The sequence below is a fragment of the Corvus brachyrhynchos genome, unplaced genomic scaffold (genome assembly GCF_000691975.1).
Source record: "Corvus brachyrhynchos isolate BGI_N302 unplaced genomic scaffold, ASM69197v1 scaffold12, whole genome shotgun sequence".
NCBI classification, from domain to species: Eukaryota; Metazoa; Chordata; class Aves; order Passeriformes; family Corvidae; genus Corvus; species Corvus brachyrhynchos.
This window is the reverse complement of record NW_008237885.1, coordinates 1172900-1192593: the sequence shown is the minus strand read 5'-3', so window position 1 is coordinate 1192593 and position 19694 is coordinate 1172900. Positions and strand designations below refer to the sequence as shown.

At 39.2% G+C, this 19694-nt stretch overlaps 1 protein-coding gene across 1 annotated transcript in view; it reads left to right on the top strand.

Annotated features, from left to right (window-relative positions):
* The first annotated feature begins 712 nt into the window (after window positions 1-712).
* MBNL2 (muscleblind like splicing regulator 2) overlaps window positions 713-19694 on the top strand; it is a 91405-nt gene continuing 72423 nt past the window's right edge. Inside the window, 1 exon segment of the mRNA XM_008632397.2 lies at window positions 713-930. The gene's annotated coding sequence lies outside the window, so the exon portion shown is untranslated.

Sequence of the window (19694 nt, the reverse complement as noted above, 5' to 3'; positions counted from 1 at the left end):
GAACCTTGATACAAATGAACATCAGTTGCAAGCTAATTGCATGAACTTCCAGTTTAGATGCTGCTGATGGGATTTGTCTGCCATGGATATGAATTAAAACACCATTGTGTTTTCTTTGAGAGGCATCCCATACCTGCAGTCCCTAACAACCAGTCTGAAATAATCAAAAAGATGTTATGGTTGTATTGCTGTTAAATGCAGGCGCTGCTCATAAGATTATGCAGTGTTAAAATGAGAGTATTACTGCCTGAATCGGAGTGTGTTTTGGCTGCATGTTAAAATAAAAGATAGATGGTTTGATTTAATATGGTGCGTGTCTCACCTTTACAAACAAATGGCATCACTGCAGTTTTGCAGTTTCAGAAATGTTGTTTGTGCACGCGTTTACAATTAGCAAAAGCTTTGAAAATCCTTGTGCAAGAAATGGTGTAGCTGCTGTTGCAGTGGTGGGAAAAGGAGTTGTTTGCTTTTGCTGCGTATGTTATTTCATGGAGCTATCACTTTACCTCAGCAGTAAAACTCCTTCCCTGTGCGAGGGAAATTCCTGGTTCATCGGTATGGATGCATTGTTTTTACACATTAGAAGTGCTGTGTTGCTGTGTCAATCATCCCGTTAGGATCAGTTTAAGAGCAGTAGGGTTGACGAAGCTGGGTGTGATTGGCTGCCTTATGCTGGGAGGGCTCTGTGAGAAGGAAGGGCTGCAGTCTTTCAGCAACAGAGTTTAGGCTGTGTCTTTGCTTCATCATCTGAGGAAAAATCCCCAGACAAGTCACAAGGCTTTCTGAGAAAAAAGCCAAAACATTACAGGCTGCTCATCATTTCGTGTGAGAATTAGTTACCATGATGCGATGGGAAAGATATGGCTGTTTGTTTATATCAGATGTTCCTGTTCACGTTGGGAATGTGTCGAATAGACAGGGCTAAACAAGGTAGGAGGATTGTTGTCTTTTATCGAATGTTTCAAGAGTTTGCTGCAGTATACTGCATACTGTATGTGTTGCTTGGGGGAGTCAGGGAAACACTGTTTCCCCCGTGAATAGATGCTGTTTGGGCAAAATAGGTGGATTTTACGGTAACTTGTTTTCAAAGGGTATTAATTTCCAGTGTAAATAGCTCTCTTCAGAAATAGAACATGAGTATATGCATATTAAAACAAGTAAAAAAAGAAATAGGTCAGTGTGTTTCAGAAGTGCTGCTACCCTAATTGGATTTTTAGCTGGGTTGTTGTCTGGAAGTGCAGCCTAGCTTTAAGAAGGAGAAGGAGTCACCCTGGAAATCTGTGAAGTTTATAGCAGCTATGTTTGAAGATTTAGGTGAATTAGACTGGCTGATCTAAATAATTCCCTATCGGAAGCTTTAATTAAAGCCAAGACTGCCTGTTTTAGATTTGTAGGAGTATATGAGATTACAGTATTTTACCCTGTTATAAAAGTATGGGTGTTTTTGACTGCGCTGTGATTCCTTGTCCTCTTCAATGAAAGCCAGGGGAATTTTTCATATTGTAGTTTATTGTAGAAAGCTGCCCTTTCCAGGTCTTTGTCTTGGCAGCAAAACAGAACCTGTACATGAAAACAAGGAAAACAAGGTTGATATTATGTGCTGCAATTATCTGATCTTTATACATTTTTAATGAGAGAACACACAGCTAGCAGAATAATTTAATGAGCAGGCTGGCTTTTAGAGCAATGATTTCACTGTACTAAGGCACATCAACTTTCTTCCAGAGAAGGAGCCTCAGGAAGGAATGGAGAATATTTATGTTAAATGCTCTAGAGAGAAGGAAGAGATATTTAGGCAGAAGTCTGTAAAACTCTGGAAGAATAGAGTAGTTTTTAGTTGTTACTATTATTTGTTCGATAGGAAGCAAACTTTACCATCATGTTGCAGGAGGGCTCTGAGAACATTTCCTCATCCTGTGATATGCTGAAGCCTCTTCAGCTTTCTCAGACTGCCATATGCATTGATGATGCTCAGTACTTTTCAGGATGTCACTCATGGATGACCTGATTTAACATGCTGACTTCATTTGTGTTATAGCAGCATCATTTATATGTACAGTATATAATATAGTTGGGTTTTTTAAATTTTTTCCCCTAAGATTAGGATTTAGTGAGACAGCAAGAATATGTTGTCTTCTTATCTATCCTGTAGTAGCTATGTTCACTGCATACAGATACTTATATTCAGATAGGATGTTGATAGAAAAAATAAGTGTATGTACTGAGGAAGATCAATTTCTTAAAGAGAAATCAGGTAGAAGAACCTTTTGCTGCCTAAGAAAACCTTTTTAGTGATGTAATTTTGGGGGGAAAGTTTCAAGATTTCCTTATCCTAGGAATGAGCTACACTAGTTTTAATAGTATTGCAGCAAGTAGGCCCTGCTAGACCAACTGTCCATCGCCCCTCCCATTTTTTCAAGGAGAAGTACAGGACATGTACTCAGAACTCTTGATGTCACCTCCCAGTTCCTCACAGCTGACTGCTCAGAGGAGGTTGATATGACTTCCTTGCTCCCTGGCCAAGTACTTGCTGGAGACCTGTGTCTGGGTTGTTGACACATACTCAGGTCATGAGCCGGTTATTTTTGAATGCTACAGTCTTCTACATAAAATCAACCTTGTCTCTTCTGAGAATTTCAAGCTCTGCTAACAAATGAAACACATGTAGAGTGTTATTATTACAAATCCATAGGGTATGGATATGTATGTTTAACTCTATCACTATTGATGCTTAAATATGTTGTTTGTGTGGAGACTGTGTTAAGCATGTGAGGCAAAGACTGACAATTAGAAGCAAGTAAAGTAAGCTTTTTCAAGCTATAAAATATGAGACGAGTATTTAGTTTTTGCAAGTAAAGCTATTTTCCTGCACAGCTTTCAGAAAAAACTTTTCAGTCTCCTGTTTTGAGACAGTCTCTTACTTTCAGGTAATTTCAGTGTCTGGCTTCCATACCTTGAAGATCACAATATATAGAGTTATCCTTGTTATGCCTGACTACCAAAGTGAAAATTTGCATTCATCCCTTAGTCAAGTAGTTTGTGTCAAACTACTGACAGACAAATGACAAAAGGATTTAAAAAATTATTTCCTGGTCAAGGTGCATATATGCTACTACTTTATATGCTTAGGTAAATGAACCTTCATCTTGGAGAGTAGAGGTGATACTAAATATTCTGTATTTACATTTATTATGTAAACAGTTGGTACTAAAAGTATTTTCGACCAGATTCTGGTGCCGCTTTTCATTTAGTAGTATCTTTTCTGCTTAATTGCTCTGTGTATTTCATCAGAGCTATTAGTGTGGTAACCTTACAGTGTGCAGTCCGTCTGTTTTCAAGGAATAATTACTTTGTTTAGAATTACTCTCTTTATTTTCTGAAGGTAGAATTTTCTAATGAGTTAGAGGTCCTGAAGTACAGTGCTTGACAATAGAGCATTTTTAAAGGCGAATCAACTTCTTCATTTGTAAGTGTACATTTTACAGAAATGTGAGATAATTATGTGCTATCATTTTTAATTTTTTTTTTTTCTGAGCAAGAAAAATGCCTCTTAATGTTGCGTGGGATTTCAGGCACTCGGGTATCACCACTGCTGTGAATGAATCTTCTTCTCTGTTGCTCAGAAGTATGTCAGAAATAATCCGTACTAGGTTTATTTGTAAAAGCTCTGTGAAATATTCAGTTTTTATAATATTAAGAGATGAGAAAAAGACTTAGTGTTTAATTGAAATTACTTACTAATTATTTTACATAAAGTTTTAACACATTGCTAATACTTAAATTTTACATGATAGCTATTAGTGATACCGTGCTTCCTAATGTTACTAGAAATTTCTGACTTCAAGGATTGTTTTTTCTCTTCTGGGGAAGAAACACTTTTTTTTAAGTCAGATTATTTTTTCCCTCTTTTTATGAATATGGCCATTACAAAAGTTTAGCAAAAGCGAGCTAAATCACTTGTTTTAAAATTTGATAGTCTGTATTTTCTTTTTAAAACCTTTGATGGTGAAGCTAATTTGAAATGTGTAATACAATGTATTATGGTTAACTAATGTGCACCAGTGCTATGTAACTGGTCTGTAAACAGGCTGAAATTATAGCCTCAGGAAAATAAAACTCATTTCAAGAGTGTCAGTGCTGAAAACTAGTTCAAATAATAGCAGTATTAACTGTTTGACTAATTAAACTAATCTCCTTATACATTATTAGCAAATGCAGTGACAGTTGTTGATTATTGATATACAGAGTCTTCTTTTTAAAAAGCCTTATTTTAAAACCAAACTTTCTGGCTCTATTTGGAGTAGAGGGTGCATGAGGAGAGAGAAGTTATGCAGCCCCTTTCTAGAATCTGCCAACTTCCTAATCGCCACAATTTTTTATTATTCTTTTGTAACAGGGCCGTTAAAACGCTGAGCTCTCTCTCCGATAATGCTGGCGATGTCAAGTTCTTAGTTCAGTATTTCGGGCATGCTAAAAAAGGAAAAGTCTGGGGCTGTGAAGATTGAAGAGCATACCTAACAGGGGATTGTATGCAAAATCCTTATAACTAACACAAAGAAATACTAATTATGTAGGGGACTCTTTGTGCTACTGATGAATACTAAAGCTGTTGAGAACTGCCAGTGTGCAGTTTGCTGCTTCTGCAGAAGACTTGTCGGATTCCTGGTGTCGTAAGTCTGGCAAAGGACCCGGTGGGCTTGTGATACCTGAACCTTTGCCAGTTAGAAGAGCTCAGCTGTAAACAAATTGATAAACACAGAGGTTCACACTCTTCTTAGTATTTTCTTTTTTTTCTTTCTTTTTTTCTCCCTCCTTTTTCGTCCCTAGATATATGTCCACAAATACATACAGACATACATAATATACACACACACTCATAAAAATATAATTTTCCATCTTCGTGATTTTTGTACTACAAAAACAATAGCTAATAAAGACAGTGGGAGGGATTAAGTGATACAGTTGTTGCATAAAGAAGTGGATTAAGAAATAGGAGCAGATGGTTCATATCAGACTCTATTAATTTTTTCATTTTAGATCAATGATTTTTTTCATCAGTTTCTGAGTGGATGATAAACATTTTGGGACAATCTGGGTATCATGCATTGCTGAACTCATAAATAGAGACAAGGTCAGTCTGGAGGTTCATGAGCTGTAAAATCTTCTCTCCTGCAGGGAGTATAGCACCTCTGACAGTTGGCAGAATCAGAGAGTACAAGTAAGGAAAAATGCAGAAATGTTTTCCCATGGCAGTTTTATGGAAGGAGAAAGCTAGGATTTGGTTAGAAATGCCTTTTTCTTTTTTTTTTGGTGGGAATTCTGAAGGCAACTTCTCAGTATGTTTTTTGTGTATGATCACTTCACAGAGGCCTGGTTTATTAACCCTCTAGCGGTTTTGGTTTATTTACCCTCTAGTGTTCTCTCCTGTCCAGACTGAATACTTTTTAACTTGAGTTTCTGAGGAATTTTGTGCTCGTTTTGTTTTTTTCTTCCCGTAATGCTCTGTTATATATGCTTCAGGTACGCTGAATGGCTCAGTCCCCCAGCCCCTAGTTTTCAGAATCTGTCATGATTTTTGCACTTTATGGGTATCATGGGCAGTGTTTTGAACTTAGTCTAAAACTAACCTACAATTTCCAAGTGACAAGATTTCCATTATTTTCCATTGCTCAGAAGGATGATCTTTCAGTGCTGGGTTTCAACATGTCAGGCTTGTGCCTTCACAGTCTCCTTTGGCAGCTCTCTGTGGGACACTCCTGCTAATGTTGAGGTGGGGAAAGTGGCTGTCTCGTAGGACAGCAAAGCCATGTTTTAGTCCATTTGTATCTTTTTTGCCTATTTCCTTCCACTTTTCAGACTGTCTGCAGTGCTGTTATCAGCAGCTAAATGCATATTTCAAGCCTAGAGCTGCACTGGTTTGTCAGCAGACCCCTCTGGCTGTGCCCCTGGCCGGACAGGCAGGCTTGCTGCTGGCAGGACCATACCTCTGCACCCAGTTAATGATTCAGGACTTCAGCACTGCCTCGCTCTTATTTACTTAAAAGGCTGTGATAACACATAAGGGATTTCTCTGATGGCTGTGTTCACCTGTGGCACAGCATCCCCTCTGCAGCCTCTCTCTGCCATGAGAAGAACAACACCGGCTTTCCCACCTTCGTCTCCTCACTCTGTAGCCAAAAAGTGGTGTGGCCTGGGGCACCTTCTCCAGCTGGCAGGAGGCTTTTGCAGAGGAGGACGTCGGTGCGTGGGCTGCTGGTGCTGGGGATTGCAGTGCTGCAGTCCTTATTGGCATGCTGAACATGCTCTGGCAGCACGGCGCGCCGCTGTCCTGGAGTCTAGTGCTTGTCTTTAAAAACTTTCTTGCTTCGTGTGTATTTTTTTTACAATTCCCTTGTGTATTTTAGTTGCCCTCTGCTAATGCTCGGAAACACTTTGGGGATGGATTGCTTTATTGCCATAATTTTAAGGGAGTTTGGGTGGTGGCTAAAAACTCATAAGATATTCTCTGTCACATTGGAGAAGGCATGAAAGGCTTGAAAAGTGGTCCCACTGACGTGTTTATAAAGCCAGTGCACTTTCCACTTTCCCCCCCCCCCCCCCCCCCTCCGCCCAAAGAGCTCATTTACTTCTCAGGACTGTGCAGTGAGGCCACTTTCAAAGGCTTTAGTATCCACAGTAGCAGCTCTTTGAAGTGGAAACGCCAGCGGGGAACAAGCCTTCAGCTTAATCCTTGGTGCAAAAGGTCCTAAGTTGTAAGAAGCCACGACTTCCCTCTTGGTGGGAGGAGCTGGAGAGCAATACCTGGAACTGAATCTGTATCCTGGACCTGGACCTCATCTGCAGAGCTGGAAGTGGTTGGACACTTCTGTGGGGCACGAGGGATGCAGTCCCTCTCATCTCTCTTGGTTCTTCACTCTGGTTCTGTCCCAGGTTCTTTCCACGGTTTCTTGAGGAGGAGGACACAACTGAAAGGGGAGAGAGTAGGGCTGGAGAGCAAATGTGTTTGTGCTTGGGTTTGTTTGCTCTCTCAAGGTGGTAAATCTTTCCTCTGGAGTGCAGAGCCAGTGGCACAGTCCATCTGCCAGTCCTTGTAGGCGTGTGTCTGTCCAGTTAGGTTGGTGGCTTCATGGTGACCCCAGGTGCTGTCTCCCTTTTGGCACAAGGAGGGTAAAGGAGATAGTGCTTTTTGATCACCAGTGACTCATTTAAGTGCTCAAAAGCTAGGTGGGATGAGTCTGTCATCTCTGAAATCCATTTGTTTGAAATAGGAGATGAAAGTGTTGAGTTTCTTGCGGTAGGGCTTGAGGATCACTGTGTCCCTATGGATTTATAGCCAGTCTTGGTTACAGAGCTAGGCCTCTTGTAAGGAGCTGTCATCCAAAAATGAAAAAGGCAGAAGGATAAGCTGAAGACACCAGTGCCTTGGACTGGCACATGGCTTGAGCTACCAGGGGTGAGAAGCTTTTTGAGGAGGGCTTTCCTTCCCAACTGTAGTAGCCATTGTTGATTCTGAGGACTATTTAAATAATCTGATTTTTAAGTGAAAAGCTATTTTTAAACTTGTTGGTATTTTTGACCTTCAGCGCATCACCTGCCATTTAACTTCACCCTTGTGCTGTTTGCTGTGTGCAAAAATAGTTGTCTTTTCCATGGCACTGGTAAATGACTGAGCATTCTCTGCCTCCTAGTCAAAATCTGGTGGTCCTCATCATCAGTCTATATGAATTTCGTATTCTTTCTGTTGTCAAAAGCCTTGCTGTTGCCTCTTTGTACATGTAAGCCTTTCCACAGTGCTGATGGTGCTGTTACTGTTCTTTTACTCTTTCATCATTCCAGAGTTACATGCTCTATGACTATACACAGTAGTTTAATTCTTTTTTGTTTTCCTTTGATAGTGCAAAATGTTCTGCTTGTTTTATACTCCCATCAGCTGCTGAATATTTTGCAGAAGTCTTTGTTGAATTGCCTGTAATGTCCACATGATCTTTCCTCTGTAGCAGTGTCTTGTTGGAACCTAGTGCTGTGTGTTTACTATTCATTATTTGTCTGGTTTTTTCCTCATCTGCATTATTTTGCCTATCTTTATGTTAAACTGATGTCATCTTATCACCCAGTGAACTCATTATCATGAGATCCTTTTGTAACTCTTCACAGTTGGCTTCAGGTATGACTTTGCAAAAATTTTATGTTAACTGCAAACTCTCTTATTGTTTATGGGTATTGTTGCAAAGCAGAGAAGGAAACTCTTTTCGCAGACCTAATTATGAAAATTACAGTATATTATTAGAAGTAAAACATGATACTTAATCTTGTAAGTTTGTTGCGAACTTCTGCTCTGACTTTAGTCTTCATACTGTCTGCAAATGCTTAGCACTTTAACTGCTCTTTTAAATTAAATTTCTTTTAACGTCCATAAGGCCTAAGTCATCATGATAACTGGGTTCCACAAAAATCATCAGGTTACAAAGATGAGATGATTCATTTGTTTTCATTTTTCTTAGTTTTGAGCTTTTAGGATTTGTATTTCCTAGCTCTTCCCTACCATTGTCAGAATTGTACTCCTTAATAAAAACTGACAGTTGCTTGTAAACGTACTTGTAGGTGATAAGGTTTTATGAAATGCACTTGATGTTTTCAGACATCCAGTGAAATGGGAAAGAGAGATGTGCTGCAGTAGGGTTCTGTAGTGGGTCCCTAAAATTGAAGATTCTTCTAATAGGAATCAGGATGAGGTGGTGGTGGTTTGGGGTTTTTTTGTTGTTGGGGTTTTTTTTTTCTTCAAGAGAAATGAAATTAAAACAGACTGATAGTAATATTCTGCTTTGGTGAAGTTAACCACCTGTATCTCACCCATCTGCATCTCCAGTCACCAAAACATCAGCATACTTTTGACTTAGGGGAAAGGTAAATGTGATGATTATAATCTTTGAAGTGCTTCACTGGAAGATAAAAATGATTTTCCTGAAATAGGACATTAAAATTGGTGGAGGGGTTTCTACTTTTCTGATTTCAAAATAGTATTTTGTTTTATTAGTGTGGCTATATTGACTCCAGTTTTGCAGTTAGGAAATTTAGGTTACATCATGCAGGATTATTCTTTAATTGTTTTCCTGATGGACTTTGTTCAACTGGTGCAAAAACATGGGACCTTAAATTGTGGATTTCCATTCAACTTTAGAGAACCATAATTAAATTTACAGCCCCCATTATGTAAATTGAGTGATCTTTTTCTGTAAGAAAGCATAGATCTAGAATACCACTGCATCTTTGTTGTCTCTCTTTTCTGTCTTTTCAGGGTATAATTTTTTGGGGGTTTGGAGGCTTTTTCAATGTTTTTTGGGGTTTTTTTTGGGGGGGATGGGTTTGGTTTGGGGTTTTTTTTTTTGTTTTGTGGGGATTTTTTGTTTGTGTGATGTGGGGTTTTTTTGATGGTTTTTTTGTTGTTGTTGTTGTTTTGTTTTTGTTGTTTGTTTGTTGTGGTTTGGTTTTGGTTTTGTTTGGTTGGTTGGTTTTTTGTAGTGGACAGTCCTGTTCAGTTGCTATAACATGGTACCATGGTAGCTACTGTTGATGAGCAGAAGAATAAATGTGGAGAAGAGCCATTCAAGTAGGTTTTCAGGATTTCTAGAATCTATGCATTGTAATAAAGTGGATATCTCTGTCAAAGCCAAATATTGGTAGTGTAAACTTTGCAGCCCGTAAAGTTGGAGAGGATTACTGGAGGGCATAACTTTGACTGAGAGCAAGGTGGTTCATTAATTTATTTTTTTATTTTGGTTTGGGTTTTATTTTCTGGTCTGGTTTGATTTTATGTCTCACCTGTTTTATCCTGGAAATGTTGTATGAAATGGAAGGAATTCCTACCAGGTGTCAGGGGCCAGAGTGTGGATAGGTGGAAGGTTAGAAGTTATAAAATCTCTTATCATTTATAAATCTTTAGTGAAATATTGCACTAAAATGAGGCACATTCAAAACACACATTTAAGTCATTTTTTAAAAGTTGTTTTTGGAATAGAAATGTGTGTAAGCATAACAGCAGCAGTCCACTTCTTATGTTTATATAGCTTTTTTTATCTCTGAGTGGTGTTAATGATGTTACTTACTTGACTGCATCCAATTTATTTTTTTCTTTTTTTGCAATTTATTCACTTTGTAACACAGAAATTTTGACATTGTATTTCAAATATAGCGTTGTATATTGAGGTGATATTTGTGCATGGTTAAAGGAAGCTCTTGAATTATGATTTAACACAGAAGTTATGCAAGGCAATACATACTGTAAAGTGTGTCTTTAAATATCCTTCTGGCACTAAACTTGAACTACAACAAATGAATTAAGCTTCTGAAAAGGACAAAAATGTCAAGACTTACTTTAACCAGTCCAAATTTTCCACTGCAATGTGAGCAGGGAACGGTCACTTGCCAAAAGCCAGTTGCTTGTGCTCAGTTGTCAGAAGAGTCTCCACTGCTTTGGAAGTGCTGGTGAATGCCAGGCTGTGCTTACCTGTTCTGCCATTCCCAGGAGGACGAAGAAATCTCTGCAGTTACAGGCAAGCAGAGATAGTAGAAAAAGGTCTGGAAAAGGGCTGTGTCAAACCATTTAGAGGAAATGTGTTCAGTTTTCACTGTAAAACATTGTAATTTGTTGTGTCAAAGGATGAAAGCTCTTGATTTTTCAACGTTTTAAAGTCTTTTTATTCCTACTGCTCTCTTTTCACAATAAATAGCTGAGTTAAAATAGAGATTGTAATTTGAATATTGAGAAAAATTTTTTATTTAAGGTAGGGACGTGCCTGGCTCTGGGACATAGACTAACATTTCCTAACCTGTCAGTATGGCTGCCTGAATCCATTCCCTTTTCAACTTTTAAGCTAAGAGAAATTAAAACAAAGACTATATATTTTAGTTGCTTTTCAAAGATACTGGCTGGAGTTTTTTGTTGTGGTTTGAGGTTTTTTTCTTTACAGAAATCTGAATGTAGTTTATATCCCCTTTTTATTGTTATAGACAAATTAACTATACACATGGCAGAAAAATGAGTATAAACTCATCCAATGTCCTTACTGTGGTCCAATAAACTTTCCATGTTTATTTCTGTGTAGCTTGTGTTTAAGTACTTTATCTCCTGTTAGTTATAAAGTAAAAAAAAAAAAGGTTATTTTCTAAAATGAAACTGAGTTGAAAAGTAACTTTCTTCAAGTGGCAATGGGTGGTGAGTTTTTGGACTGAGGGAGACATTACACAAATCAAAACAACAGATCAATATGACCCATTTTTATTGGGTCAGTGCTTCTTAATTGGTGCTCAAGCAAAAAGGAAGGTCAGTGGCAGTACTGCACACCAAACCCAAAATTCGTCATCCTGGAGCTCAGGAAAAAAAAAAAGTGTTTACTTGGTAGGCAATGTCTGCAGACAGTTATTGTGCACTCCTTCTAGTTGTAACTCCATTATTTGCCTCAGGATTACATAGAAGTATTCAAGATTTCCACAAAAACAGACATTCACCAGAAGTTGTCAGTCATATGAGTAAAGCTCTTCTTTGCTTCTCTGCCACCAGTTGCAAAAACAGTTTTAGAGGAAAAGCATTCTCTTTCTTGAACTTGTGATAACTATTTGACAACTGAATAGTGGTTCACTAAATGCAAATTAATTTTATTCCAGAAAGAATGAGCTTTCATTGTGTATTGTCAAATGCAACACAGGTAGCCTTTAAAGTTTTAAATGTTGGGTTTGTGTAGGGTTTTTTTGTTGTTTGTTTTTTCTTGTGGACAAATGCATGAATTTTGAAAATAAGTTTTCTTACTGCCATCTCCACATGGAAAGTGATTAAATATTTTCTTTATTCACCTTGGAGGACCAAAGATAATCAGGCAGGAAGCCATCTCTGTTTACAACACAAAAAGGCAACCTACCTTCAAAAGAGACCAATAACCTGTTAAATGCTGCCTTTTTTTCTTCAAGACCATGCCAAACCCCCCATTTCTGGTTTCTTCTTAGCTGGGAAGGATTTTTGAAAAAATAGCTTTTTAGTGGGAGATTTCAGCTGCTCTCTGAATGCTAATATAAAAACACAATTTAAAAAAACACGAAAATAAATAATCTTTGAAGGTACTTGTTAACTATCTGCTATTCTATAGGTGACTTTAAAGTTAGGTTGCTGTTCCGTCTTTTTAACTGCTGTAAGATATGAAGTATTCTGGCATAGATGCCTGATCAGGCTTTGCAGTATGTCCTGTGAGATATTTAAGCAGTAAAGCACTTGCATATGTTCTGCTTCATGAGGACTTCTGTAGTTTTGGAAGTAAATAAAACTGGTGTTGTGTGTTACATGTGCGTTGCTAATGGAGTGAAAGGGGATTGAATCCTTGTGGTAAAACGGACTCTGATGAAGGCTTGCTTGGGCAACCGCTGAGTACTAAAGACACTATTGAGGTTTTTCCTTTTCCCTGCAGAAAGCACTTTGCCATTGTGATAAGTCACTTCTTCCAAAATACGTTTGAGATGCTTGTGAAATGCTTTGGGTCTGGCCTTGCTTAGGCTCCTCTAGGCAGACTCTCAGGTTTTCTTCCTTCTCCTTTGGATTGCTAAGAAAGATTCCTGCTTCTGGGAGTGTTCCTAGGGGATGCAGCTTGGGGTGCAGAGGAAGAGGTCTTGGTGTTTCATACTCTTGTGGTAGGTTTTAAAAGTCTTTTTCTCCAAGCTCCACTTTTGCTGGAGCTTTTAGTTTAACACATTCAGGGGTACTGAGAGAACAACACAGATGCTCTTGAAGGGTTTTGTAATCAGTCATCTTACTCCCAGCTGCAAATGTGGTTTTCACATTTTTGTGAATCTCCAAAGAAGTCCTGAAGTGCTTCTTTCTATAGCCATGTTCCTCTCCTGAGAGCCTATGCTTTTGTCAACAATTGTGAGAACCAGTCAGGCTTCCTTTTGGTATCCTACTTTTCATGCACATTATAAAGGACATTTCTGACAGAGCAGCATTTAAAAAGGGATTGAGGAAATCCATGGAAGAAAAATACAGCGAGACCTATTAAATACAAAGACATCAGTTACAGATTGTTGGGAGAAAATTCATGGAAATTATCACGCTCTGCGTGCCCTGGTTCTGCACTCTTCTGAAGACATCTAGTATTAGCCATCGTTGTAGGCTCCATTTTGGGCAAGATGGACTCTTCAGCTCATCTGCTAAGGTCATCCTTGTGTGTGTTGTTATCCTGTACTCAGGTAAAAGGTGGAGAAAATGGCACAGGAATGCAGGTATTTTATCTCAGAACAGTGATGCTCCTTGAATTTTGTGTAGGAAGTTTGTTCAGCAGAATGGGTTTAGCACTTAAGAGGCAGTTGGAGTTAATAGCATTAGACAGTGCTCTTGCTGCCCTCAGGAGCTTGCTTTGGATGTGCCATGCAGCTTCCTAGAGCTGGGTAATTTGCTGGAGTGTGTAATTAATAATGCTATTGGCAGTCTTAAAACATGCGCAGCTTGTGAATTCAACATGTCATTAATTTACATAGAGTCCTTGGTTTATTCAGACTTACCCTTGTCTTTCATTGCAAAGGGGTCCTGTTTGTCACATAAACAAATACCCTGGCAAGAGTTCTGCCTTCTTAGTGCAAAACTGGACTAGAGAAAAGAGAAAATTGTCAACAGCCTGAGCTCTTTTAGATTGTGCTCCTGTGTAACAGCATGTTATCGGTCCTTTGGCAGGTGAGAACAGTCATTTGATCATGTCAGTCTATAAAAATTTCTCAGTACGTAAGCACACTTTTCTATAAATATTTTACAGTCCTAAAAAACCATAAATACAATGCATGTCTGCAGCTGGGTGTGAGTGGAAGCTCCTGATGCACTGGGGTACCTTTTCTGGGGAATTGGGTTTGATTAATAGCTATTACGTGCTGCACTCTGCCAAAATCAAAACATTTGTGTCCACAAGAGGCCAAGTGGTAACGTCATTGCTGCTGGGGATGATTAACTCTGCTTGCCGAGGCACAGAAACAGAAATTGCTTTTGCCCTCTTGTCAAGGTGGGAACAGAATTCTGTGTATGAAATTCATACACCTAGAGGATAAAATCAGGTTAATTTGGACTTAGAAACAGAAAGTGTTCAAGTTAGAGACTGTGAGTAGGTACAAACCAAGAGAGGAGGAGTAGAATAAAAACAAAAGTAGTTTGCTAGAAGAAGAAAACTCTTTTCTACAATTTCATTTTAACTGAAGCATCATAAGCATTAGTTTTCCAGCATGACTTCAAAGCACTTTGATATTAGAAAAGAGTCTTGTGGGCTGTAGTCATCCACAGACCTGAAGTTCAGCAGAAATATTTCATGGTCCATTAACAAAGTAGTACAGTGTGTTGCTGAAAAGGTCCCAGGCTGTGTCGGTTGTTTCACAGTCAGTGGTACACCTTCCTCCTCACCTACTTCCCCAGGGACAGAGGACATTAGTGTTATTAAATTGTAAAGCCAGCTTCAAAGGGAACCGGCAGGTTTTAACAAGAAGCTCATTGCCATACTGTAAATAGTGTGGGACATACTAAAAAGCCTGAACCTGGCACATTAGTGATCGTGACAAGGCAAATATGGCTCATTTAGCAAAACTGATCTGAAGGTCATGCTCAGTCTAAATAAAGCAGACTGGTGTTTTCTAGTCTGTCCCTGGACTTCAGTCAGCTTAACTAAAATGGTTAGGATCGTCTCTGTGTAAAGTGTTCATCTGAATTACAGTTCACGAGTGTTCATTGCTGGTTGTATAACAGGCAAAGAGATGTTGCAATAGTTAATCTCCAAGTTGAGCAAATAAATTAAATAATGGTGCTTTTGTAAGTCCTGACACTTTTGACTTCAGCTCGGTTCATGTTGAATTAATACAAGACCCAGGATTAGAATTTTAGTATTTTTGGCCACCAGCCATCTGATCAAACAAGTGGGCTGCTTCCCCGATATGGCAGTTGTGGCTTCTTTCTCATTTGAGCAATACTGGTTTCCTCAATGCCAAGTGGGAGCTGCTTAACATCTAAAGTGGAAAAAAAGCCCTGAAAGTGATTAAAGAAATGTTCATAACTTTCATTTGAAATTTGTAGAAGAAAATGCATTCATTGTGCTCCACTATAATTAAATGGCTTTTCTTAAAAATGTTATGGTGACAGAAGGATTTCCCATTCATATTTGCCATCAAAGAATGGATGATGTTTCATGGAAACCTGTCCTGTCTTTTCTTGTTCCTTGAATTTAGGGAATTTTATTTTTTGTGACTTCACAATAGTTTGGAGAAGAGCTAAAAGCTTGATTCTGGTTTTAATGCTGTCTTTTTACATAACTATGCAGACACTACTAACCTCTACTGTGCATTGTCCAGTCTTACTAGATACCTAGTATAAGAGTACGTATAAAAATGATGAATATTAGAAATTGATTTAAGGAGAAGAATACAAATCTGGCATAGCACTTACTCATGAATGATACCTCTGTAGTGTTGCATCACTTCTGGTCCTGTTTCTCAGTTTGGAAAGCTGATGGGATGAGAAAAGCCTATCCACCCCAGGAAAATCTCGTGCATGTTCTTTCTTTAAGATGTAGTTTATTCAAGTGTGATTAACAAGCATGATGACCGTCGCATCATTTGTCTGTAAAATTACTTTGTTTTTTATTTAATTCATGTTAGCATCTTTTGAAGTAGGATCCTTTTTGTATTGGCTAGTGGGGGATCTTGTACAATGAGGCTTAAATTAGCGTATGATGCCTGAGAGCCAGCCTTGCTTTCCAGGGACAGGGAGCATGTCCTGGGGCATACAGCACTGTAGCTAAAGGAGCTTGCAAAGAGGAGCCAGACCTGCTGCAGGGGGTGCCCTGTCCTACCTGCTCTGCTCCTTACTCCATCGGGAGTGGGACATGAGCAGGTGGCCATGTCTCTGTTGAGCTGGCTGGCACGTGTGAGGCAGGGGGCTTTATGCTGCTGTGTTATTCTGCGTCCGATGAGGCAGATCAGAACGGATCTAGCTGTAGCCTGGGATTAAGCTGCAGCCTTGCTTTCCTCAGCAGGGAGTTTCAGGGAGCTCAAGAGAGAACTTCACAGGGGAGTCAAGGAAGTGGCAAGTAGCTGGAATTTAAAGCAACAGTGGAGTGCGCTCGTGGGGTTGCGGCTGTCCTTTGGTGTGCAGCTTCTCTTCTGTTTGGAGGCCTTGAATGCTATTTAAAGCACAAACAATGGGGGGAAAAAAGGACATTTAAGAGTGTTAGAATGAGGTTTAGTTGAAAAACAGAAGTCAAGTTCCACCATCTTTTGGACTAAGGCACCTGCCAGTGTCTCCTAAACATACGTCTGTGTCCTAAATGATTTGAAAGTGGAGTCCACTGTGGAGCTGCAAACAAGAGGTATGACTTTGTGGGATTTGAATGCCTTTTCCTGGAATAAGGGTTGATAGGAGCCAGAGAGTGACGAAAGCTGATAGTTGTTCAGACCTTCTAGCCTTGGTGCCACGAAAGCCATGGGACAGATAAAAACTCAAGGCAAGAACAAGAAGCAGAGACGAAACAAAGGGTTTGAGCCTATGGATTTGCCCAGAAGTACCAAACTATAACATGCTGGTAACTTGTACAATAAACTGGCTTTGCTTGCCCAGCAGAGTCCGTGCCTCTTCAATCTCTGCAAAGGGTGAGGGTTCAGTCATTGTCAGTCTTCAAATATCTGTATTTCCATTGTGAATGTTCAGGACACGTAACTTAATCTGGTTACAGAAGCAATCCTATGTGTCAAACTTAGGCAGGGAATCTTTCCACTGGGTTTTGTCTGTGAACATAGTGAAATGCAAAGCAAGTTTCCTTTGCAAATAGGTCAACTGCTGAAGAAGCAGCAGCTTTTTGAAGGAACAAAATTCTTGTCAGTAGTCTGAAGATGCATCTGTAGAGTGGGGCACATTGATTAATCTGTGTTTTCAGATGTCCTGAGGTATCTGGAGATGGTTAGTTTTGTCCCACATCACCAGAACCAGGTAAAATCACTAGTAAGTCCAGGCTGAAAGAAGTGGCTAAACATTATTTCTTAACATCAGTTAATTTTCTGAACAAACAGGAACACCATGAGAATATGAGTTAAAGTAGTACGTGATCAAGACATTGCTGGTTGGTGAACTTGTGCTGTGAAGTGTGAAGCTAGTGATGCTTATGGTTAACCCTGTCTAAGGGTAGAGAGCCTATTTTCTGCTGCTTCCAATTTCCAGCCAAACCTTAGAATTTCAATATGAAATTCTTTGTGCCTGCTGTCTCCTGAAGGGTTATTGTTATTGTTTCTTTGTTAAAAAGTATCTGAAATTTAAGACTGTGAACATGATTTTCTGGGAGAAAGCAACATTAGTTCTTGTTTATGTGTAAGTGGATAAAAGTTGTTGCAGCAACCTGGTTTGGGTCAAGAGCTTAAAATTATACAGTACCAGTTCCCTGGGGTTAGAGAGTTGACCTTGGTTTTCCTGAAAAAGATCTCACATTTGGCTAAGAAAAGAGTTTGTCTCTGAAGAGTGGCAGTATATGCATGGTGGGTTTGAAAACTGAGTTCTCAATACTCTTGGCAACTCTAATGCCAATTCTCTTGGCATTAGAATATCCAGCAGGTCAGTTTTGGTGGCTGTAGGTAGGTCCTGAAGGTGAGTTTTATCCTGCTTGAATTCATGTGTTTAACTGAATTTGGGCAGCAGTCTGTAAGTCAACATGTTTCTCCCTGCTGGTGACCTAGAGAAGGCTCACCTTGTTTTCACAGCATAGTGAGTCTTTGGGGTTTTGAGGGGTTTTTTTGAGGTTTTTTTTGTTTCCTTGTTTTTAAAACAGAGCATTGTAAATTATCAAACTTGTAAGGCTAAGTATATTTAGTACATCTCTTCTGTCTGGGAAAGAAAAGTTTATATACTTCAAACTGTACAGTCCCCTTTAAGTACAACTGAGGGTTTTCTAACTTTCTAATTCTTGAGTTCCTGGTATATTTATAGAAAAAATATATGGATCATGTGGACAAATTTTGACCCCCAGTTTTGACATCTCTTACTGAAGATTTAAATGTGATGAATAATACAGAGTGCTTAAACCTTGAAAAGTGTAAAACTGTTTTAACACCTTTCGAGTGGACTTAGTGGTTGCACTAGAGATCTGTGGTGAGACCATGTGGAGGACTCTGCTCCTTTACAGGAAGTCATCACCTGCAGAGATGACTTTTGAAGATGATGTCTTTGCTCATTACTACTTGTTATCTACTGAAGCATGAATACATCATGTCCAGGAAGTCTCAGCTTCACCATTAGACAGATACTGCATAATAAAACTACTGTACCAAAGCACCTCATATTTTGTAGATAGCAAGAGCTCTTATTTTCCAGCTGAGAGATCCAACTGGTTTGTAATAGGGCAGGGCTTTGCATTCACTTGCAATTTCCAAAAATGCTGGCTGCCCCATATTTCTCTGAGAACTTTTTCTGGTGTCTGTGTGCTTTGTCTTGTTTAATAATTAAAAGGACTTTTTTTCTTAACCATGACAAAGACCTCCTGCTCTTCCAGGCCTTGCTAGCTTTCTGCAAAAGGGAAGTGATGCTTATCCTAAAAGGGATCCAAAGCTAAATAGCTTTTACAAATACATGTCCATGAATTTCATACACTTAGCATACGAAAAACTGCATTTGTAAGTGTGCATTCTTGATTAATTCCATTGATTCAACTGTGTGAGAGACTGAAAATAAACAATAGTTGTAAAAAGACAAAAAGAATTTGTTCTTATGTTGAGTACTGCCTTCATCTTCAGTAAGTATATTTAGCAGCTCAGTTGTCAGTTTGTAAGTTTTGATAGTTTGTTTAGCTACAGTGGGGAGTGTTGTCTTGAGTTGGGATCATTAATGATAATAACAACAAAACAGCTAAAAAAACCCACGGACCAAACAAACCCTTCTGCCTGGATAAGGGACAGTGCTGAGGGCTTTATGCCGGTGAGGTGCCGTTGGTTTCGGGAGGACAGCTTCCTTTGGCTGGTATGTTGGGTCACAGTTAGAAGTAGTGGAAAGAAGAGCAGAGTTTGCATTTGCTGGAGCCACTGGTTTTCTCCAGATGGATGGGTTTTGCAACACACAAGGTCAGGGTAAACTATGACGTTAATAATGCCCTGTGACCTTGCAGGCATTTTATTGAGGATTATTGTTGTTGTTGTTATATTTTCTTATGTAAATTCCGTTCTTTTCCCTTATTTACTTCCCTGTTTACTCAAATTACTGGATTTTCCCAGTAACCACAGTCTCGTCTGCTTTCCTTCTAAAATTTCTTCTTGTCCCTCTCTCCTCCAGTGTTCACATCCTTTCTCCATCTTTCTTCCATTTCCTATGAAGTCTCTCCCTTCCTTTCTGTTTCACAACCAGCCATTTAGTTTTCCTACCTTCCTCTCCCATTTTTTCCTTCTCATGAGTGCTTTCCTTGTATGTTGAATTCCACTTTTCTTGGCTTGTCCCATAATTTTATTCCCTGTTTTGTATTTTCTCTTCCCTTCTCCTTGTTTGCTTCCCTCATGTTCAGGCTTTCAAGGTTGCATCTCTTCCTTCATCCTCCTGGTGCAGGTGACGGGCAGAAGAGGTATGACAGCTGCCTAGGATGTGGTTGTGAACATGTAGGTCATTTAAGTGGTAGGAATGAAGCACTCCAGATTATTCTACCCTCACCATGTGCACACTT